Here is a 24,195-nt window from a genome sequence, read left to right on the forward strand (position 1 = left end):
ATAAACCCCCAAAGTTTCCAATTTCTCCAAAAGGCTTCCACTTTCCCTTTATATCCCCCGTCTTGCCTGTGCATTTTTTGTTTTATAACTCTTTTTTCTCCGGGTTTGCTGAAATTGTCTACACTTTAGATCCCAGAACCGACTAAGGCACGTCTGGTTGGGAAGATACCATATTCCGTGGGAAGCAGGGGTGAAGATGCCTGGGCGGAGAGGAAAAGGCGGGGGAAGGGTGAGGGGTTGTATTCTTGACCTTAGGTAGCTGGTGCTGAGAGGTAGCATTGTGTGGGAGCGCAGAGAGAGCTGGAGCTCTCTGTGGATGAGAAGGAGGGAGCAAGGAGGCGGGAGGAGGAAGCTGGGACAGCGAGGGGGGAGGAGGAGGGAGCAGCATCTCTATCTTTCTTTGCAGACCACGCTGCTAAACAGCGAGGGGAGGCTCATGCGTCCCTAATATCCATCACTCCCTGCTTCCAGCGTGGTCGCAGACAGAGCAACAAAGAGGGTCTCAGAGGTAAGAGCCGTACAACTTGCAAAGCTGTAGCTTCTGCCAAAATGAGGGGAAGCAGCAGCAACAATAGAGAGAAAAGATTATCAGCACCTGGGAATGCTCCGAGACGGCAGGGGGGTAAGTGGAAGCTCAGCGCTCCTGACTGTTAGGGAAGTGTTAGTCCCAGCAGCAGCAGGAGCGCAGTTAGAGGGGAGAAGGGCAGGTCCGAGGGGATCGGGATAGCAGCCAACAACCCTGAGCTGCGGGCAGCTCGTGTCCCAGCTGCCTGGGTGGGAAGAGGAGAGAATAGGGTATAACTGATACATGGATAAATGGGATTTAGCAAAGGATAGAAATAGTTTTTTACCCAAAATATAGTTTTGGAGTGAACAAAACAATTTTGTTCATGTCAGAAGAAAAAAAAAAAATCCACAAAGTTAAAGTCTGCATATTGTTTTGACTTTTTTTTTTTTTACTTTAAAGTTTGATTTTTCACTTCAGGGCAATGTTTCAGATTAAAAATCTGAAGCAACAACAAAGAAAAAAGACAACATTCCCAAAATAATATGCTTTTAAGGTCAAACAAAATGGGCTGTTTGACAATTGTTCTAAGAAAAATATTTGTGATACCAAAACAAGGCATAGTGTTTGACCTGAGAAATACTGTTTCATTTCATTTAGGAAAAAATCAAAGTACCATTTTATACTTGCCTGAAATGAAATTTCCAGTTTTGTGTTTTCATCCACTCAGACTAAAAAATCAGCAATTTGGTTAGGTGTATTTATAAAGTGAAATGTTTATTTTTACTTGTGGATACTGGGAGCTTAAATAAAGGAGACAAACGATAGCATCTCCACACTGCAAAAATCAATGTTTGCTTTTTACTTGTGCTTTTTCTCATTTACTTTACTTTTTGAGGTGTAGGCTACATTGGTTTTGATCTAATACTTCATAGACTCTTCTGAAATTTTTAATTAACAAAAGTTATAGTGTCAGTGTTTGTTGTTAAACATGTAGAACTATGTACCATGAAAATTAACAGTGGTTTGTATGTCTTATGAATGAGAGTCTTTAGGACCTAATGTTGGGTTTTGTTTTGATTGTATTGTTGGTTTTGGGTGTTTTTTTTGGGGTTGGTTGGTTTTTTTTTTTTTTTTTTTTTTTTTTTTTGGGGTTTTTTTTTTGCTATAAAACATAGAATCATTCTCTGAAGCTGGACATTCTGGAAATGCTTAATTAGAAGTTTCTATGTTTTCATCTCAACATTAGGTAACTAAAATAGCTGTAGTGAGTTGATTTGTGTGAGAGAGGAAGTTGGAACCACCTCTCTGGTGCATTGGGAACTTGGAGGTGGTAGAGCTAAGTTTGATTTGCTTCTTTGTCAGTGTAAATTTACTGCTACAAATGCACATCAGATCAACAGCAGGGTCTGTACTGGTCTACATTGCCTCATTTTTCTTATAAATGAGAGAAAAGACACATCACAGAAACAGGACTTCTCTTCCACCAGTGTTTACAGTTATCTTAATTGTTATTTCAGGGCTTATTTCAGTTATGTTATTTTCAGAATACAAATAACAGTCTGTCATTGCTCACCATGTCTGGTGTAGTAGTTGTCACCTGTAGCTTTGATATTTACTTAAGTTAGTAGACAATCAGGGGTTTTATTATAAAAGAAAAACAAAATAAATTGCTTTCCTGTCAGCGCACCCCCTTGCTTATACAACTAGATCGGCTTTGTTTGGTGGGTTTTTAAAATTTTTTTATTCTATCTTTTGATTTTCTGACTTCAGGAACAACTGATACATTTTTGAAACCTCTTGTTCTGTTTTGTCCTTAATGTACAGCTGTTTAAGAAAATACTGAATTAATTGAGGCCTTAAAAGTGATCTTTTATTTTCTTAGAAAACCTAAATGTACTATGTACAAAATGTTATTTTTATTTTTACTTTTCTTCTTGGTTTTGACTACAGTTTTGATTTTCTGTGGCTTCTGTTAAAGAAATGGCATGTTCTCACTTAGGAAAATTTTAGCTGTATTAGATGCATAAAGAAACGATAATAAAAGAACCCTAATACAAATCTACCATTGCAGGTAAATTTCATTTGAAGCTAACATTCTTTTCTACTTAGACAATAGTTAGCTATTGTTTTCTTAAAACAACTTTCCATGAATTGTATTGTTCTTGAAGTTTATAAGGGCTGGATTCAAAGCTCCTTGAAGTCAGGAAGAGACATTCCATCGACTTCAAATGGCTTTGGATCAGGCCTGTCACGTGAGATTAGCTCCTGCCAGAAGATGTAATAAGCAGAAGCCCAGAAAGGAATGATTTAGGGATGGAATTTCAGTCAGGCTGTGATCATCTTTGTGTTGTGAATATCTCTTAGGCACAATGTTTTTATTTTCTATTGAAAGTGTCTATATGCCTTGGTATTGGGAATATGGGGTTTTTCTTTTCACGTATACCTCAAGTCTGTTGTCTATTTCTGTCTGTATTTAAATTCTTAGTTAGGGTAGTCTGTCTTTGGATACAATAGCTTTGAATCTCTCAGATGAGATTTCGTGTTATTCAATAAAACTATGCATAATATGCACAAAGTTAAGGAAGGAGTTTTCTAATGTGAAATAGCAAGTTAAAAGCAATGGTTTGAATTCTGTTTTTTCTTGTTAAACCAAAAGAATGTACTCTGTATAAGAAATTACTGGTTTTCATAATTTCTCTTTTAATAAAATAGCACCTGTCCCCAAAACCCAGAAATTATTGCTGTATAAAAAGTGAAAAGTGGCAATGTAAGACATTTACAATTTTTCTGCATTTCAAGCTTATGGAACTGTCACACTGTAAAAGTAACAATGAGAAAAAACAGTATAGTTTTGTATAACAAAATAAAAGGAGGACATTTTGCAGCAGAAAGGAGGGCATTTTACAGCAAAGCTAAGTAAAGCAAAATTTGGATTAGTAAGTTGTAAACTTTAAAAGGCGATTCTTACTAATAAATCAAAGCCTGTGAGACTCCCAGACCCTCTAGTGATGCTGGGCATAGTTATCTTTACAGAGAAATTGCCTTTGGTTCTTATTGATTGTGGTTTTTCTAATGACTACAAGGATAATGACTCTCACTCATTTTTTTCACCTTCATACCAAATAAAGCATTTACTTACTATCAGCTGAGATCAGGCAGAACCTGGGATTTATTTCTTGTGAATAAAAGCTACATGAGGGGTATAAAGGGCTAGTGGAACTACAACCAACCAAAATCTACATGAAAACATGCCTACTTTCAAAAAAACATGCCTGCATTCATTTATTCCACATATGCACAGAGAAAGTATTGCTTCCTGAACTACAGCTGAATATTTCTTTGCTTTTTTTCCCACAAAGACTATGGTTAATGATTCAGTCAGTTGGGAAATCTGACTAAATTTCCAGAACTTTTATGCAGACTGTGGCAAAGAAATACTATAATTTACTAAGGAAATTCAAATGTATCACTAATGCTCATTTTATAGATATTTGTAGCTGTACTTTTATAATTGTACTTAAGGATTCCAAAGATCATTGGTTTGGTTTTGGTTTGCCTTCATTTGTCATTATCCATGTACTGCCTTTCATGCTTAAATATTTACGTGAGGAAGTAAGGAAGTCTAAGAAGTAACACTGGCAATGGTGTATCTCTGAAGAAAAAGTAAAAGAAAATTGCCATTTGCCTACATTGTATACTGTAGGAAAAAATCTGTAAAATAGAAATAGTGAGCAAGTATTGTATGAAGAAAATACCTTTTTTCTAGTCAAACAGCACAGCAGTACTTCATGTTCTAAAAGCAATCTATAATTATGTTGATGGCATATTTCTATAACTATGCAGTAGATAAAAATGAATAATTATTTATAGAAAGTTTATTAACATCACAGGAAAGAAGATGTATAGTAAAAACATAGAATTATAGGATATCTCAATTTGGAAGACATACAGATCATCGGATCAAATTCCCTGCTCTTTGCAGGACAACCTAAAACTAAACCACATAACTAAGAGTGTCATCTAGACACTCTTGGAACTCTGTCAGGCTTGGTGCTGTGACCCTGTGCCTAACCATCCTCTCAGTGAGAAACTTCTTCCCAGTGTCCAACATGATGCTGTCTTTCCCTGGTTCAGCTTCATTCCATTCCGTCAGGCACTCCCCTAAAGTCTTGCCTTTGACACCATCTTGTCACCCTCCTCTAGACAGACTCTAGTAGTTTGATGTCCTTCCTAAGCTGAGGCACCCAAAATTGCACACAGCCTTGGAGGTGGAGCTGCACTAATGCAGTGCACAGAGGGACAATCACTGCCCTTGTGGCTGGTCGTGCTGTGCCTCGTACGACATGGTTGGCCCTTTTGGCTGCCAGAGCATGCTCAGATTCACATTTCCATTGATCCAAACCCTCAGATCTCTTTCTGTAGGGCTGCTCTCCAGCCCAGTTTGTATGTTTAACCAGGATTGCCCCATCCTAGATGGAGAATCCAGCTCTTGCTCTTGTTAATTTTTCTTTGCTTGGTATTGTGCTGCTCCCTAATCTCTGCAAGTGTCTCTCTATATTAGACCTCTTGACCCTCGACTGACTCCACAGCTCCTCCTGTGTTTTTCAGCAAACTTATCTCCTGTGTCCAGATAATTTATACAAATTTTAAATAACACTGGCCCTAAAATTGAGACCTGTTGAACCCTGCAGTTGACTGGCTGCCAGCCTGATGATACCCCATATACAATAACTCTTTGAGCCCTCATTGTCAGCTTAGAAAAAGATGTGATCTTACCAGAATCCTCAAGAGAAGTTTGTCTTCAAAATGACAGTGACTTTTGTTCTGTATGAAATAGAAGTTATATAACTGTCTTGAGCATCTTTGAAGTATCATCTGGGAATTTCACAGTATTGTAACTTAGAAGAGACAACCTGCCTTTTTCTCTATGGGTAAAGCAGCAAGAACATTAAGAAAGGCATGAAATCAGAGTTATAAGAACTTGAATTTTTAGAGTTATCTCCTATTTGCCTACACCAGCCCACTGATGAACATTAGTACCAATATGTTCATGTGGCCTCAACTTGACCTATACGCTGTTTCTTTTGTAATTCGTGCATAAACAACAGTTTGCAGCCTAGACAGACAACATGTGTTTTAACTTACGTAAATTACCCTGGCCTAAGTGTATGCATGCTTCTTCAGCTGCTCCATCATAGCTACTTGTGGCTAAAAGCTTTTGTCTTTGAGGCCTTAATAAAGAAGGAGACCTTCAGTTACTTTGAACTAAACCACTACTATCTTGCAAGCTGCGTTTCCAGCTTCATGCTCAACATATCTTTAATTCTTCTGCCATTTACTTATTTTTCCATCAAACCTAATAATAATCTTACTTTCTTTTAGTGGGCTGGGAAGGTGGAAGTGGGAATTTTTGGCAAGCTGTTAATTTAATGTACTGTTCTACAAGCAATCTGTACACTGACAATCCTACATCTTCCACTTCAACTGTGACATAGGGAGGTTTAATACAGAAGGGAAAAAAGCTCCTGTTCAGAGAAATAATAGGAGGAACAACTAGAAAATCAGGTAGTGTTACTGTTTTCCGGGGAGATGTGCTTAGCACTGGTGACAGAATAAAAGGGAAATGCTGTCTTTTCCTTGGGATTATTAAGCAGACATTGGGTTTGCTGATGCAAAAACTGATCTTACTCATACCAGTTCAGATAATTGTGTTAATGAATTTCTTTGGTTAATGGACCCACTCGTCCTTAATGGACCTGTCTTTGCTCATCCACTGATTATTCCTTTTTTTCTGATATGCTCCTGCCATATATTTCTATAGCTTAATTCACATATGCTCTGTATGATCTAGAAGATTGCTTCATCTGGTTAATTTTGTGCTCCCATCCATCAGAGTCCTAAAGCCATAACATCACTCTGCATATGGATGTTTTTGTATGGAGGCTCAGTCTGTCTAATGGGCTGCCTTCCCATGTGGGGAAACCAATGATTCCAGGTACTGTACATGTCAAAGTAGATACATGTCTTTATTTGCAGTTTGCCTGATTAGTAGAGAGCTTAGAAAATTGTAATATTCTCCAGCTGTATTGCAGGTCTCCTACTGAATTTCTCACTGCATTTGTAATAAAGTAGATGTCGCTAATAAAGATCTAGATAATGACTTTAAAATACTCAAAAAAGGCAAATGCTTAATTATACCTATGCATTTCTAGCATTTAGTTATTACTGTGCCTTAAAGGATCCCTACAATCTCAAAAGGTCAGGTTACATTTTTCAGTTAAAATACCAACATCTGTACATTTCAGGCAGTGATTATGGATAGTTCTTCTATAGATTTTAGTATGTCTTTCCTTGTGTCTATGTCTTCTTTTATTCAGTGAAGTTTCCCAGTACATTCTGATGCTTATTTTATTTTTTTCAATTTCTTTTATGCAGGCAGCATTTCATATGCACAAGGGAAAGGCAAAGGCAGCTGTGGGATCCAGTTGGGAGTATCAGTTGGTGTGAAAAAGAGTGCAGCAATGGGGGCAGATGACTTGGCTTGAGTTCATTCCCAGGTTTCAGCCCACTGACGATGTTCACTGCATGAATTGTGTTCTCTCTTGGGTTCTCTTTAACAGAAATCCAGTGATTTCCCTCTGAGGCAAACTTAAGCATTGTTCTGGAGCTAATTTATTTCAAAGACTGCTCCCACTCAGCAAAGTGGATGACACAATTACTTATGACTCTCCTAATCCCACGTGATTTTCTAATACTATTGAAGTAGGTATCTTACCCTGTGTGTATCGTGATGCAACATCCCTGATCATGTATCACATGCTTTTAGTTCCATGCCAAAAAAATCCTGCTCTGATAAAAGCTTCAATACAGCCTGCATAATAATGAAATTTAACTCTCTGGGGGAAAGACCACACACAAATAGTTATGTCAGGGCCATGGAGGCCCAGCTGAGGCCCAGAGACACTTTGTCCCAGCATCAGGTGAGGTAAACACGGTCCCGCAGTGTGAATCCAGCCCTGGCCATAAAGGCCTGGCATCTCTTCCTGGGCCAGATGCTTGTAGCTGTAGAGGTGTAAGGTCATGCTGACAGGTCAGTCTGGGTGGGAAGTCATGGTGTATAGGATGGCAGCAAGAAAACAAAGCTTTATGAGTGGTGCTATTCCCATTTCGAATTAGCTATACTGCTTCACTGTATTTTCACTGCTAGGTGGCATTGCTTTTGCATGTAATTTGGTTTCTTTGGCAGTGTGTTCACCTTCTAAAAACAAAAGGCCGTCTTGAATTCAAGCTAAATCTTACTCAGTCGAAATGATCCCTTTAAACCTTGCAAATGAGATCTTAATCTACAGGGAAAGGTTTCTAAGGTTTGTTTGGGTTTTTTTTTTTTTTTTTTTTTCCCATTGTGTGCTTCTGTGGGTCCAGGATGAAATAAACTTTTCTTTTTAAGGTACAATTTTTGATATATCCAATTAGAAATTTCCTTCACAGTTGTATTTTTTAGTTTATGTGGTGAGAGTCTGGAAACTCCTGAAGATGATGTCACAATGGAGAAAGAATAGTCTGACAAACAGCAGGACTGCAAAGGAATAATCTGTTCCTTGTATCTTCTACCTACATCAGAATTAAGTGTAGCTGCAGCCACAGAATTTGCCAACACTCAAGGCTGTGTATAAATGCATGCACATGAAAAGCTAGTGTGTTTTACTAAGGCTTTATTCACACATCCTCTTCTGACTGCAACTGTGCTGGCTGAGATTAGGTTCCTGCCCTTAGTAACTCCTTACTGCACTTCTGCCAGAGAGGTGACTGTGCCAGCAGAGCTGCTCCTGTGCATGGCTCCTAATTCATTTTGCTTAAAATGAATAGGGCTGCTGAAGATCTATTACTACAACAGTGTTAACTTTCTTTTACTAAAGAGGGTCAGAGATTGCTCACAAGGAAAACAATGTGTGTAAAATTGGCAGGGCAATAATTTCCAACATCAGAGCAGTAATGAGCCTCTATAAAATAGATTGTAATCTTCAGTGGGCGCTGCCAGAACTGGAAGATTTGTTGATGGCCTTGTGTGCCTTTCATTTATGTCACTGATTTTTCATATTTTCCTCTTGCTATCTAGGTATGATCTTAGGTTTGTATATATGTTGCCTGTTCACAGGTAGTTTGTTTTATCCATGGTCAGGATTCAGTTAAATGAAAATATTTATAGACTTGGGATTCATTAGGGTTTTTTTCCCCCCATTTTAACTTTATCTGTTTTGCATTCTTGCCAGAGCTGCTCTGAGGGCTCTGTACTGATTCCGAATCAGGCCTCCTGTTCTGTTTAAACACATGCAATTCATTTTAAAAATAATGAGATTAAACATTGAACATAAATCGTCAGGATCTATCACTGAACAAAAATCCTTGGGGTCTGGTTTAATTCAAAACCCACCAAAATCAGAAAGATCAATTAGAACAGCCCTTATGTGGCTACTATCAGCATTTTGTCTGAGAACTTTATGAATTCCAAAACTTTTTAAAAAACACCTTTTTTCCCCTTTGCTATTTTTTTTCTTGTTGGTTTATGCCTTATTTTTTATGGTAGTAAACTAATATAGAGGAGAAGAGAGTTTTTAAAGATCTCAAGATTCTTGGCTGTTTGAATCCCATACCATTCCTTTTGTGAATTCAGTTTCACTCTTTTCTGGCAGACATGAAAATAAATAAACATTGGCTGAGCTGAGTAGATAATATTAGGTGATATAAAACTGGCTTTAAAATAAACATTATAAATCCCAGTGTTTGCATTATAAATGATGAATAGTTTGGCTTTTAAAATGTTGACATTTATCTGTTATTCTATATCTGTTGCATTAAGACTGGTACATCATTGACTTTTAAATTAGGAGGAATATTGTCAGTGTAGAAAAAAATGGTATTGATGCCAGTTTGAAAAAAAATCAATGCAAAACAATTTATCATTTGGGCGTAGTTTATTAAACTAGAGATAGTTTAGAAGCTTGTATACTGTGAAATCCATCACATTTTGGACCAGACTTTGTCCTCATTTCAAGCTGAAGAACTTCATGGCAGGATAATATTTTAACACTGTGTTACAAAAAATTGTTGTCAAAGCACAAGAGACTGAATACTAGTTTGGCTAAACTCCAAATTTGTGCATACAGATGGATTGTCAGTAGGTTGGTCTTGTTAAGAGGTTTTACTTGTACATTCACTTATATATTTGGAGTGGGTTTTCAGCAGGATCTCCCATAATAATAAAGGAGAGAAGGGTGTTTCTCTAGGTGTTTGCCTGACTTCCAGTGTTTTAGCTGGATGTGTATTATTTCTGTTTGACCGTTTTGTTCAATTTCAGTCCCTCAGAAAGGTGAAAAATGAAATTTGTCTAAAAGTGCTCATGATAATCTCTGGTAGTTTTGTGGAAAATTATTCTTTAAATATCTGGAAAACAGGAAAACTGATCCAATTATCAATCACACAGGTGTGTAGAGAGCGAAACACTTTGAAAAAAAAGTTAAATTACATTTCCTTTTAAAACAAGAATGCACAGAAATTTATATCAGTCCTTAACATACAGCATACACACCACTTAAAATGTGAATGTTTATTGAGTGAAGTCATGTCAGCAAGCAACATCTTGTTTCTAACATGCATGTTAGAAATAGAAATCTGTATGACACTGGCTAGGTAGAAATGCTGTGGGTACATGTGCACACTCAAGGCATTATGTGACAATGTCAAGGCACTTTAGACAGAGTGATTGGCTTTTAGAAGGCAGATGTTTGGTTTCAAAACCAGAAAAATCAAAGTTTTTTTTTTCTTGTTGACACTTTTCCTTCTACTCTCTTTGTAAAATCTTTGGTGTTCCCAGAGGTACATTAGGACATGAAGCACTTATGGAAAGTAAAATAAATCCTTAGCTTATTGGCTAAATTTGGAAACAATTTTTTGGCGTTTCTGACCATCCTTCAAATAAGGATGTCAGAGTGCAGAGGTCAGGGTATGGAAGCCTTGGGGTATCAAAAGGTGGTGAGAAGAATGGCTGGGATTTCCAGCAGCCTGAGAGTACTCTTTTGTCTCTGGTGGTCAGTTGTCTAGGATGATGCCTGTGGACATCAAAGAAATGTACAAACAGTGTTATCAAGGCCTGTCCTTTGCCCCCTCCCATGTAATGGGCCTCTTTTCAGGAAAACGCTGGGAAAGCTGAGAAAGCAAGTTGTCCTATCATAGTGCTATTAATTCAGCAAGAAAGCAGATCAATAACATTTGCACTAGCCAGTAAAACAATCTGTTAGTTTCTAAAAATGCAGATTAGGCAACCCTATAAATTAGACATTGCACATCCAAAAATCAATTTTAATGTTTTCTTTCATAATGTGTGTGTAATGAGACCTTAGTTTCAAAGAATTTTTTGCCGTTTTGGAAATATTATGGAGAACTGGTCTGAGAAAATGAAACAAAACAAACCCCCTTTAAATCTTCCTTTAACACTTGCAAAGAAGTTTGGTTTGTGGGGTGTTTTGTTTGGTTGGTTTTATTAATGTGTTATATGTACTGAGGTATTGTTGAAAACAAAAAGGAGCCAGTATTTCATGCAATTCATGCTTGAAATATTGACTTATGCCTGGAAGAGTTATGCCATCATTTTTAAGATAATGTATTTCAAATCCATTCAACCTTTTAATATACTGATGAAGGAACAGCTATTGTGAGCTGTTTGTGCTAAATGCAATAAATTGTAATGAGGAAAAAAAAAAAAACTAAACCAACTGTTTGCTTCTTGTAATTTTGGAATTTTTTTTAGAGATCAGAGCTCTTTAAAAAATTCCAGTGGTGAACAGCTGGGATAATAACCTGGTCCTGAACCATGTAACAGCTTATTAAGCCTAAAATAGGTACTAACAGAGAGGAAGGCAGCCTAGAAATGGGCTTGTGCTGGTGATTCCTGTGAACCAAACTCTGGGGTTTTTAGCTGATTCAGAGCCAATGATAGTGCCTGTGTCATTATGCAGTGCTGCTGCCATTCTTGAACTAAGTAGGCACAAGGTAAAAACATTCTTCACAGGACTGAGGGCTCAGAACAATTTCTAACTATAGATCAGTCTCTAGAAATATTTGATAAACTTAGTTTTTAGGATTCACTGCTGCACCCATTTTGCTAAGAGTATATTATAAATTAGCATGTACTTGAAATCTTTAATAAAATTAGACCACATAAACACACATAATTGCATTATAGTCATAAGAAAATGACATGAATTCAATATGAAGATACTTAAACCAAATGGTAATACAAGTATTGAAAACAAACCTGTGGTTGAATCGACAGCACACTAAATAGAGGAAATCGAAGCTGAGATTTTTCAGCACATGGTAATATGACGTCTTTAAATATAGCTAAAAGTGTAAGTGCAATGTGCTTTTGAAAGTCTGAAATGAAACTACTTAAGAAGCATTGTTTTTCTGTCATAATTTATTTTACTGTGGTTTAGGCCTGAAGAGAAAACTTTGATATAAACCTATGACTTAAGTTTAACTGGGAGAACATATATATCATTGTTGCTGCATTAAAGTTTATAACAAGCAACAGATGTGCTGGGATAATTGTTATTTATTTGGATGGATATTGCACTTGAAAACTGGTATTTGGGGCTGCTAATATGCATCATTACTACCTTCCTATACCCTCATTTAGTAAAGAAGATGAAGAGCTGCAGATTTGCTTGTGTGCTTGAGTGACCTCAGAGAGGCTACATGGTCATATGCATTTTCCTTGCTACTCTCACAGTCCAAATGCTTTTCACTTTCGGAGTATGGATCTTGAACACAGATACTGTGTATTCCATAGTTAGCATATCTTATAATAGATCATATATCATATAATAGATCATATCTGCTACTTCTGGAAAAAAACATGGAAAACAAAGTATCGCATCTCCTATAGCATTTTAACCTTTTTCTTACTACACCTGTGTTTTTTTCTTGTCATAGTTGCATCCTGATTTTGCAAACTTCTCTGTCCCTAACTTTTCACAAGAGAATATTTTCAATGAGTGAAGAGCATCCTTCTCTATTAATTGGAGAGGTACAGATTTGGTGGATGGAGTGTTCAATGCATGAAATGTTAGTAGGCTCTGTTGTGATAGGACAAGGAGTAATAGTTTTTTAAAAAAGAGGTTAGATTAAGATTAGATATAAGGAAGGTATTTTTTTTTAATAGAAGTGCTGAAACACCGGCATAATTGTCCAAAGAGATGGTAGGTGCCTGTCCCTGGAAACATTCAAGTTGGATGGCACTGTAAGTGACATGGTTAAGCTGCAGATATCCCTGCTCATGGCAGGGAGGTTGGACTAGATGACCTTTAAAGGTTGCTTCCAATGCAAAACATTCTGTGATTCCATGATTCAGTGTTTTTCCTCGTGAAAGAAACAAGATAGACACTGGAATTATCATGCAACAGAACTGAAATGAAGAAATGGCTTGCTTTTGTTACTGCTTATCTTCTGGCATTTTGTTTTTCTTTGTTTTTCATATGGTACAATTAGATTAAATAGTTAAACATGAATTTTACAATAATTTCTGAACAAGTGGTCTCCTATGGTGTTTAGCAATGTTTTGATCTAACAGTTTTTCAGAAGAGTTTTTATTGTGGATATCTAGAGATTTATTGATTACTAATATCTTTGAATTCTGTCACAAATTTATAAGAAAGAATTCTATCAGAAGCCTGTTACATACCATGGGAAAGTGCATGAGAATTTGAGTAATATGAAAGAAAGTGAAAAGCAAATGCTGCTGGATAACACATTTTGTGTTTGGAGAAGTTGCAGCCTACATTTGGATGACACTGCAACAAACTATATCAGCTCCCCTACAAGATGAGGTTCCTGTCTTTAATGTCTGTATTTTAAATTAAAGCTCGTTATTACTTAGCTCTTCTCTTTAATGTGTGCTGAATCTCATGTCTAGTCTGACTTGCCTCAGAAAATGAAGAGTACAGTAGTGCTCATTGATACTGTACAATGATGGGACAGAGTAAGAGAGAGGAAAAAAAACAATTTAAAACATATAAACTAATAAGGATACACATAAAAAATGTAAACCTGTTTGTGAAGAGAATGGGAATACCCTAAAGAAATTTGCTGCTGAGTGGCATGAGCAGCATTACCCTCAACAGTGTTGTGTGTAACTAAAGGCAGGGAGCAAACACAAGGCTTAAATCATAGTTTGGACAGTCTACCCATGGCAAATCAGGAGTTGATGTAGAAGCTTTTACTATTATAATGAATCAGATATTCAACTTGCTCCTCTGTTTACTTAATCTATGAAGTTCAAAGGTAAAGAAAGCAATGCCTCTTATTACATGGGTATACGTGCAGCTGCAATACCATTATAGTGTCTACAGGTTTGCAACAGTCTCAAAATGCAAACTCTTAATCTTTTTAACAATGATAAAGTCTAGTGGTGTCCAAGTGTCAGTATTAGTTGTTTCATTGTTGAATATTCCAATTCTTGGAAAGGAGAGGTAGGTGGAAGTGGAGCATGTATATAATTTTTGGGGAGGGCATTGAGAGTAAAAAGTTTTAAAAAGACAGTGAGTAAAAAAGAAGTCAGAGAAAGTAGGATGAAGAAGGGAAAACTGTGACCAGAGTGCAGATGGACTTGAAGGCAGAGTCTGAAAAGCTATGTCAGGCAGTTTGTGGTGAGCCTGAGCTGAACTTCCAGTCAGAGTGGTTCCTGGTACAGTTTTGGCCTGTGGCAGTCAATAGTCTTCCAGGCAGTGCTTGGGCTAGGGATGGCATGCACCAGAGACTGTTCCCAGAGCACATGCACCTCACATGCTGTCCCGGTAGCTTTTCCCCACTAAAGCATTTCCACAGCCATTCTGTTCCATGCTGTGAAAGCACTGCTGTCATGACTTGCAACACAGCCCTGGCACTGATCAAAATGCTGACTCAAACCACACTTAATATGCCCACAAAGCCACAGGGCACTACATGGATTCAGGCGAGTGGGCATGTCTGTGCCACCACCGGTGGTCTGGTTTTATGTAGCAACATAGACATGGCAAATGAGCAACATTCCCTGTTTGTATGTAGCTGATAAGTGGGTGGGGTTCCTGAGAAGCTGCAGCCTCGCCTGAGCAGGAGCGCTTGCCTTGTTGAGTAGTGCTAATGGTAGGGGCTTCATCTGTATGTGCCTTTTGATAAACTCATTTCTCTGGAGTCTGTCACTAAGGGCTGTTGAATGTGGCATACAGAGAAGTGACGAATAGCAATAACTAAAAGTTACATTTCTGGGTAAGGGACAGATTTTGTCTTTGCCTTTCATGCAAAATTCTTGTGAGGTCATGCAAGTAGAGTGATGAATGTCAACTAATGAAGGAAACTACAGTATATGCACAACTAAGTGTTGTATTATGCATTGATAGCTGAACCTCAGCCTGAGAACATATAAGACACTGTGTGTATGTGTGTGTGTGTCTGTGTAGGTGTTAATAGGTATGTATGCACAGGTAGTTCCTACCCACATGATTTATTTTTATCCATCACTGAGATGTAGCTATTGCTTAAAAATAACTCCTTCATAGCATACTGGGACACTGTTGTGGGAAAAAAACAAACCAAAGTGATACATAGAATTTATTTGAAGGAAGCAAAGATTCAAAACTGCTTATAAAGTAAAAACCTATTCAATCAGAGAAAGTTCTGTAAAACTCTGCTTTGGTAAAGGATATCACCTTAATGGGAAGAAGCTATTCATGTAGTATATAGACTGGTAATTGAATGCAGGAGATGATGAGGCCAAGATAATAATGTACAATTTCCAAGTCCATAATGTCAAGCACTGAAAGTCATCAGTCAGAGTGTTAGGAAGAGTGACTTAGAGAACAGAATTCTAGAAGAGGTAGGGTTATTTTCTGTGAAACAGTTATTCCTACCTTTTCTTCTTCAGAATGTTTAGCACAAGAGACAATGAAGAAGGATAATATTTCAATCTGAAAGTGACCTGGGCCCTCTTATGGGCTTGACTCATACTTTTCTTTAGGCAGAGATGATGTTCCTGAGTCTAAGTCAGCTTGTAAACAAGCAATAGTTATGATTTTTCCTCAGTAATTTTTCACATGTTTCCCTGCATAGGATAAATTCTTGAGAACACTTCCTTTACAGTTCATCCCATATTCTGTCACAGAGGTAGTATTTGGGTACCTTTGGTAGGACGTTTTTCTTTATTCTTCAGGCAGGTGAACTACTCAGAATCACAGACAGCTGAAACTTTCAAAGTTTTTATTACAAGTTTAAATTTGTTTCCTACTGATCTTGTGCTAACGTTTCTGAAAGCATCATCTTCATGCTTTCAAATTATACCAGAAATTGCAATATTTTTCTGAAAGAGCCTTTATCAGATGTCTAGAAAAAAACCTGTCTTTTTTATGAAATAATTACTGCTATTGGAAAAATTATATGTGTGTGTAAAATATACTGGATGCATAATTACTGGGGAAAATAGATGCTGGCAGTTCTGTAAGAGCTGCCCATTAAAGGCAAGAAATTTGCTGTTACATAAAACTTGTTCCTAGCATGTCAGTTAGGAACATGTCATGCATTTTGTCCAGCTGTGGTGTTTCAGACATACCATTTTGTACTGTTCCTTCTGTCTGTTTAGAGTGCTGTTCCATTCTTTCATCCAGTCACATGAACTCTATTCTTTAAGTCTGTCTCCATCATGAGAGACTGTTCTCTGCTGCAGGGACAATGTACAACGGGTAATACTCATATGTGAAAGCAATGCCCAGCATTTTTGAAAAATGTGAGACACTATCAACCAACTGAAATAATGCTATGTACAATTTGTACTGGATTTTTTTTAATAGATCTATTGCTCTGGATTGTCTTTCCTACTAATATTTCTTGTGTATGTGTAGCAGAACATGCAATCATGATTTCAAAAAAGAACAAGACAAAATGTCAAACAAGCCAAAAATGTCATAATGATAGTGTTTTCCCCCCAGCTTCTTTTCTGTAGTGTGAGGTGTCAAAAATGCTAAAGATTTTAACATTGCTTTCAGCATAATGTCAGAAATCAAACATCTGTCAAATTGAGTCCTAATTTTGTTGACAAATTTATTATCATTCCGGCAGACTTGGGTCCAGAATGGCTTTTTGATAAATACTTAGAATAAAAGAGCAAACTTTATACTTAATTATGTAATGAATATTTGCTTTTTAAAACTTTTTACTACTTTTTCCAAAGGTCAGCAGCAGCATATAGAGTCACTATGCTATTGCAGCACCACATTTTGGTTGTTCAGAATGCTAAACCAAGGTAGATTTTGTAGGACCTTTGCCTTTGCACTTTGATACTCAGCATTCTGTTTAAAGCGAAGGCCTTGGAAACTGCATTAAATTTTATATGGTGGTAGCATAATGAAAGTATTTTCACATTGTAATATGTTCACAGTAGGTAACTTTATTGTATTCAGTTGAAAAGTGCAATTATGTTAATATATGAGAAAATTATGAAAAATTCATCCCTTTGCAGTTTTTGCTTGATGAATTGATAGACTAAACTTGTTTAAATTGTTGTGCTGTTTTGAATTAGGTAAAATAAAACATAAAGTAAAGATGAATTGATTCTTAAAAACAGAATGAGAAAAAGGATTCAAAGTTTGCAAAATAGTGTCTATCGCTCCTCCAAATAACTGCCTGTTGTTTTTATGTAATGGAAAAACAGAGGCAGCTGAATTTCCAGTCTTTAGTACTATTTATTCTATTTGCAAATACTAGACTCCATTTTTTTTTTTTTAATGTTTAAAAAATCCCTGTGTTTGAGTCCCTCTTCCAGCTTTCTTGTAATGCCCCTTTAAGCACTGGAAGGTGTTCTAAGGTTTCCCCAGAGCCTTCTCCTCTCCTGGGCTGAACAAGCTGAATTCTCCCAGCCTGTCTCCATGGCAGAGGTGCTCCATCTCTCTGAGCATCTTTGTGGCCTTCTCTCGACTTGCTCCAACAGTGTCCTTCTTGTGCAGGGACCCAGAGCTGGATGAAACACTGCAGGTGGGGTCTCAACAGGGTGGAGCACAGAGGCAGAAGCCCCTCCCTCACCTGCTGCCTGTGCTGCTTTGGATACAGCCCAGGATACATTTGCCTTTCTGGGCTGCCTTTCATGTGCATCCAATATACAGCACTAAGGTCTTTAGTATTGTAAGTGACCAGATGCTTTTTTTTTCTTAAGAAAAAAAATATACAAACCCAAGGTGAACTAAAGAGATTAAAACTCTAATGATTCATAGTAATTAAAGTAAGATGTTCTAATAGAAAGATGTGCGGTAGTACAGCAGCTGTGTGTATAATTGTACTGTGTTACATTTGTTTGGCTTGCAAACAGACATACGTGTTCCTCTCTTGATGCACTGAATATGAAAAAAGCCATCCATGGCTACACACAGACATGATTCCTTCCAAAGAATATGTGGGGCTTGGAAATACACCTAAATGGCAAATTGGGAAATAGGTACAAAACATGGCAGTGAGTGGGATGGTATGAGTATCTTCAGTAATTTGCAGTGGAATAGCATCCTCGCTGGCTCTGTAGTTGGAGATAGGCAGTGGGTTAGCACAGGTGTATCAAATCACACACACTGAACACAGGATTTTTTCAATTAGTTTCAGTTCACGTTAGCAGCAGAATGTAATGTGCCTGTTCCCCAGGTATAAGATGGTGCCACATCTTGTCTCCTGACCCAATGTACTGTACAGCAGCCTCCATCACATGGCTTGGCATACGAGGTCTTTCACAAAGAGTGTGCAGAAAGTTGAGAGTTCTTAAGAGCTGTTTTTCTAAGCACTCAAAGGGATGTTACTCAGCCTGGAGGTTCAGAGGCTTTTTTGCCCATTATGACAATTACTACAGATGAAGGAACACTCTGAAGGAAATGTTTTGAACAGTTGGAGTGTTTAATAGCTACAGAAGTATCGGTCAGGCTGTAACTTTCAAGTTTTTAAAAAATGATCTGTGAAAATTCATTTAAGATTTTTACACAGATACAGCATGTCTGAATATGTGGTAGATGCTTTTGTGCAGTAAGTGAATAAAAATTAAATGTGGGTAATACATGAAAGCAGCAACAGTTTATGACTGTTAAGAGCCGTGAAGAAACAAATGTGACTTTCTGAAATATTCCTGTTGTGCCCTGAAGAAAGGAAGGATTTTTCTGGTGGAGGTTCTACCAGTTGTAAAACAATATGTCTGATTGATAATGCATTCTATTGAAAAGGAATGGGAGGTTTGCTGAGGTATTGTTGTCTGTTGCAGTAATTAAGTCTGTAGCTTGCCTTGAGGTCGGCATGACCCTGTTTATTTTAATTTTTCAGTCTCTGGAGAAAGGAGGGCCTTATTTAACTACTTGTGGAACTAAAGTACAGTGCACACTACCTGTGCACTGCGTGCACAGTGCCTGGATGTAAACCAGTGTGTACACAGTGTGATCAGGTGATGGGGACCTGGAAGCACAGTGGAAGAGGAGTCACTTAACAATGTAGATGCACCCATAGACATGCCGGTTTTTGACTTTGAGAGTAGGATTTAGTTTGAGATGCAGGATGTGATTCTGTGTCTTATGTGCTTCTTCTGCAATTTGAGATGCCCTCAGGTATCCTGCCTGGCATGGTCTCCTACATGTGTTTGTGGTACCTGTGTTGCTGCCTCAGATACCCTGGAGCATTAAACATCTTTGTGTAAGCAGCTGAATTGAGCCCCAAGACTCCTCAATACAGAGGTCTTTGTGCAGCTACAGCTGCGGCGCCTTTTGGTCACTGAAGCCAAGTGTGGTCAATGGAGCTGGGGAGGGAGTCAGCTCATGTTGAGCTAAAGAAACACTGGCAGCTGGTCAGCTGAATCATCTCTCAGGTCTCTCAGATCCCTTGATGTTATTGGTTATAATGGAAATTTCTGCCTAGCAAAACAGTAGATATGTAAAGTTTAATTCACCTAAATATAGGTACCTGGTTTCATGGTTTACGCAGTTCATTGGTTTACCTGAGGTGTCCATAAAGGACTGGCGTATATAACAGAGGACCTACTTCAGAACTCTGCTTCTTTGGAGCAGCAGTCAGAATCCAGAGAGCTACCCAGAACATCTCAAAGCTAAACAATGCCTTGGTTAGGCAGCTGAATTGCAGTCTGTATTTCTAGGTGATCTTAAAGGTCGCCTTTTTGTACATGTTCAAAGTACAAGACTGAGAGTGTTTCTCATGGAGGAGACAATCTGGCTCCACATAAGTACCCTCCATACCAGTGTGGTATGTATTTTTAGATCATATAGATTATATTTAATATAAGATTTTATACACACTCCCAATATTATTTCTATATAAATGCAAAAGGCAGGTATGCCTACAGCCATTTTTAAAAACCTTTTGAGAAGAAAAATAGTTGTCTGACAAATAAACCAGTCATTCTGATTGGCAGGACCCAGTTTTAGTTCTTTCATACCCAGTCTGCATGCAGAATGCTTCAAATACTAAATTCTTGGAGACTTTTCAAGTAACAGTGTCCACTTTTACCTGCTAAAGTTGCTGGCTAAATCAGTTATTTGATCATAAATACCCTTTCATCTTCTTGGGGAAAAAACCCAAAACATTAAACTTTACAATCATATCTTAATTTTTCTTTCTCATTGCACAGGGAACTAGCTCTTTCCTCATTCTGCCTTATAAATGCATGTCCTGGTAAATTGTTTTTATGATACCATTTATAATTTTTGTGCTCGTGTGCTTTAGACTTTTGAAAATCTTGTAACCCTGAGGTTATAACCTCAAGTTACATGACATGTTTCACTTCTATTCCGTTGTTCTCAATATGTGAAAAACATGTCTTATAGAGTCCTGTAGAATATGATTATCTTCTTTAATGCCTAGGGTACAAGGTTACAATTTTACATACCTTTTGCTGGGATAATTACATCATCAGCTTTCCCCTAACAACTGTTCTGTCAATTCATCACTTACATTACTGACTTATTTCACACAGATTCTGCAGCTCATTTCAGCAGGCAGAGCCCTTCTTTTCTGGGTGATGTGGTATCAGCAGCTGCATAGTGACTCTCACTGCTTCTGCATACAACATCTCTTATACATAAACTCCATGCTCATTGCCCATTCCTGGAATTCCTGCTCTGGCTACTAATTGAACACAATAGAGCCCTTTGTGCCCTCTTGCCCTTTCTTCTCCTCTGGAACTTCTTTTCCATGCTTATATCCAAAGCAGGCAGGTTTCTTTTCCTCTCTGCATTCCATTCCTGAATATCAGGTTAACATGTTCTTCTTTAACATCTCTGCTATGCTAATATTCTTTAACACTGATGTGGTGTTTCCAGCCACAAAGCAAAGTCAGAGAGAGACACTGCAGCATCCTAGACTTCATTCTAAAACACATCCTGGGCAGTGCATCCTAGAGAAATTTTGCTTGTGAATGCACTACAGTTATGGGGCAAATATGTTTGGCTGGCATTAGTCAAGTTATACTTCTTTAAAAGGTGAATTTCCTGGCTTTTGTTTTTGTTGGCCTGGTAAATTATTAAAAGTGACTCTTTTAAAAATCACCTCTCACACGCATATCTATTTCTTGCAATGTTTGTTTTCCTTTTGGATTTCTCTAAACTTTGGCTGTCAGTATAATATTTCAAGTGCCAGTTTGGTCAAGCTGATCTGTTGAAGATACTCAATTGTACAGTGCTGGTAGGAAACCAGTCAGTCATTCCTGCATTTCTTAGCTGAAAGAATTTGTACCCTACTTGAAAATGCATGGCTGAGGTCTCCTGTATCTGGTGTCAAATACAGAACATTTATAAAGCTTCTAGTTACTTCCATAGTAACAGAAAAAGATACCAATCACTCTCCTAAATCATTATGTACTACTTTCTGGACAGTTTCTCTTTCACGTTCTTCAATGGAGTGCTTTTGTCTAAAATCCAAGAATAGAATTGACTGGATTAGAGTAGAGCCTGTCAGTTGAAAGAGACCCACAGTGATCATCCAGTACAACTACCTGACCAGTTCAGGGCCAATCAAAAATTAAAACATGTTGAGTATATAGAGAGAGCATACATTTAAAAAAATTACCAAATAAACAACGAAAATTTTCAATTAGTATGAAAATTGTTTTCAGTGAAAGCACTAAATCACTGAAGTTCCCAACATTGTAAAGCTTCAAGAAGCTTTAAAATTCAGGTTTTTCCCTCTTACGTTGCAGAAGAATCAGAAATTGTATCTTTCAAATTTTAAAGTGTTATTTAAAGCATTTCTATAGAAAAAGATACCACTCTCACCACCCTCCTAGCCAAGTACTGGTACTTTTCTTTTGCATATATTAATGGCCATATACTTTATCTATAGCCAGATGAGGGATCTGATCTAGCAAAACATGACCCTACAAAAACTACTAGTTCTCAGTTATATCAGCTAACATCAATGCCACTGAACAACAACAGAGGGGGAATATACAATCCGCAGTGAGAGATGTTCTTTCCAGCAGTAACCTGAGTTTAGAGTCATGAGCCAGTCAGGAAACCATGTCCTGAGAGTGAAAGGTGAAAATCAAGTTTCACAAGCCATACCAAAAATACTCTTCGTATAAGGTTACACAGAAACTTAATTCAACTGGGAGCCAAGACAAGTGCTTGATTTTACTCATTTCAGTAATATTTAACTGAGTTGAAAATCAAGCATGTATCTGAACATGGCATGACTTGGAGATACAAGAAAAAGAAAATTAAATTATCAGAATTATTGTTTTTATCTTCTGAAGTTATTTGTTACCTAAAGAAATGTTTGATAAATATGTTTTTACCAGAAACATTCTCTGTACATGTACTCTAGCTGTATCTTGAAAAGATGCAGTGTTAGTTTAAATATGATGCAACAGCTGTTTCTATATCAGGTGTTACATTGAACGTGTTCTCTCAAATTGTTTTGACTTCCTATCCTTTTGTACAGGAGATATGGGCATAGTACCAACACAAAGATAATATTGCTACATACCTGATTTCATTCTCCTGTTTATCTTATCTTCTGTTAGCAAAACAAAATACCTACAGTACACACTTCATGCTTTCTTTAGTGATTTTGATACCTATATAGTAAAAAAGGACACCCTTATTTCTTAAAAACCCCAAACTGTTTCAGTCCTTCCAAAAGCCTCCAACAAAACTGTTGATGTTAATAATGTTTCAGACTGATAAATTCATGTGTGCCTGGCTGGGAGCACCATGACCCAGCACAGCACTTCTGTATTAATAAGACATAAAGTCAGACCATTTATCATTTAGTACAGCCAGTACACAAATTAGAGAACACCTTGCCAGGGTATGTCATGGTCTCATTACTTAGGTTTTGCCATAGTTGCAGAATAGATAGCTTTGAAACCTTCTTGTGCTCTGCTGTGACAGGAGAGTGTTCATGTCATGGTGACCCGACTGAGTTGTTCAGTTGCGCACAGTGCTGACTCAGGAGCCTTAAGTGTGCTCACCAGTTTGCCAAGCAGCAGACTCTTCTAAATGAAACCAAAAAGAAAACTCCACAAAGACATAATCTCTGGCAGTTACCACAGGTGTAAGGTATTCAGCACTGCAGTCAGGTTATGAAACTTCATGAGTCTTTTACTGGAGGTCGCTGAGGGGCACATGCTTTCAGTACGGTACAGTATATTGTCTATTGCATATTTCCATGCTGAAAAATACTGTTACTGTTTAATAAAATATTAATATATCATAACATATACCATCTTATATTGGTTACTGTTCAAATATAATATTTGTGAGACATTTTACAGCTAATGTTAATATTTTAAATATATTAATTTGTCTGCATTTTCTGTTTCTTGTTTGCTGTCCTTGGTTTGAGTGATTTCCTCTTAGGAAAACTTCAAAATACCAGAAGTTTAGACAACTTGAATTTTTAGCCTCTCAAAGTAGACAACTCAGATATAAAACTGCTAAGTTCAGTTTCTTAAATGAATTAAATTTGAGGATTCTACTGGTATTTCTAACTAAAGATATTTGATTAATGCTTTGGATTGTGTATTTTTGTTTGCAAATGTTTCTTATTTAATGTATTTTCAACATATAATACTTGTGCAGTCAGTCTCCTGATTGAGTAAACCTTGAGATTCAGATCTATTTTATAATGTGATACACTCATCTACAGATCTATTTGCTATCCACAGATGGTGAGGCACATTTTAAACTGCTCCCACTGTATTTGTGTCCACTCTTTGTTCATTAGATGGAAAATATGACCTAGATACAGTAGAGTATGCTTTGCTAGTAGAAGTCAGTGAAGCTCTCTTTCAAGCAGTGAGGCCATTTGCTGTGAATGAGGTGGAGCCTCTGAACCTGTGCACTCTGTGTGTATCCTTGGAGAACTGCCACGGGCACTGGCTCTACCTCTGCTGCCCTGGCAGACAGCTCCAGTGTGTTTAAACTGTACACTCTGGGATCTCTTTGTGCATGTGGCTGCCCCTCAGGCCTCTGCTCCACTGCTTCTAGGGGTGAGCCTGGAGGGGTAGGGGTAGGAATGAGTCTGGAGGCTTGGTGTAAGGAAAAACAAAAGTCTGGTTTTGAGGATGGCTCAAAAAGCTAACCTGTACAATCAGTACGGCATTACTCTTTGTATACTCCTTTTGGATTTGG

The 24,195-nt window shown here is 37.6% G+C and overlaps 1 protein-coding gene across 1 annotated transcript in view; it reads left to right on the forward strand.

Moving 5' to 3' along the window:
- The first annotated feature begins 399 nt into the window (after positions 1-399).
- Positions 400-24,195, forward strand: part of GREB1 (growth regulating estrogen receptor binding 1) — an 85,668-nt gene continuing 61,872 nt past the window's right edge. The window contains exon 1 of the mRNA XM_053974340.1: positions 400-508. The gene's annotated coding sequence lies outside the window, so the exon portion shown is untranslated. The remainder of the gene's footprint in view (positions 509-24,195) is intronic.

This window comes from Vidua macroura, chromosome 3 (genome assembly GCF_024509145.1).
Source record: "Vidua macroura isolate BioBank_ID:100142 chromosome 3, ASM2450914v1, whole genome shotgun sequence".
Lineage (NCBI taxonomy): Eukaryota > Metazoa > Chordata > Aves > Passeriformes > Viduidae > Vidua > Vidua macroura.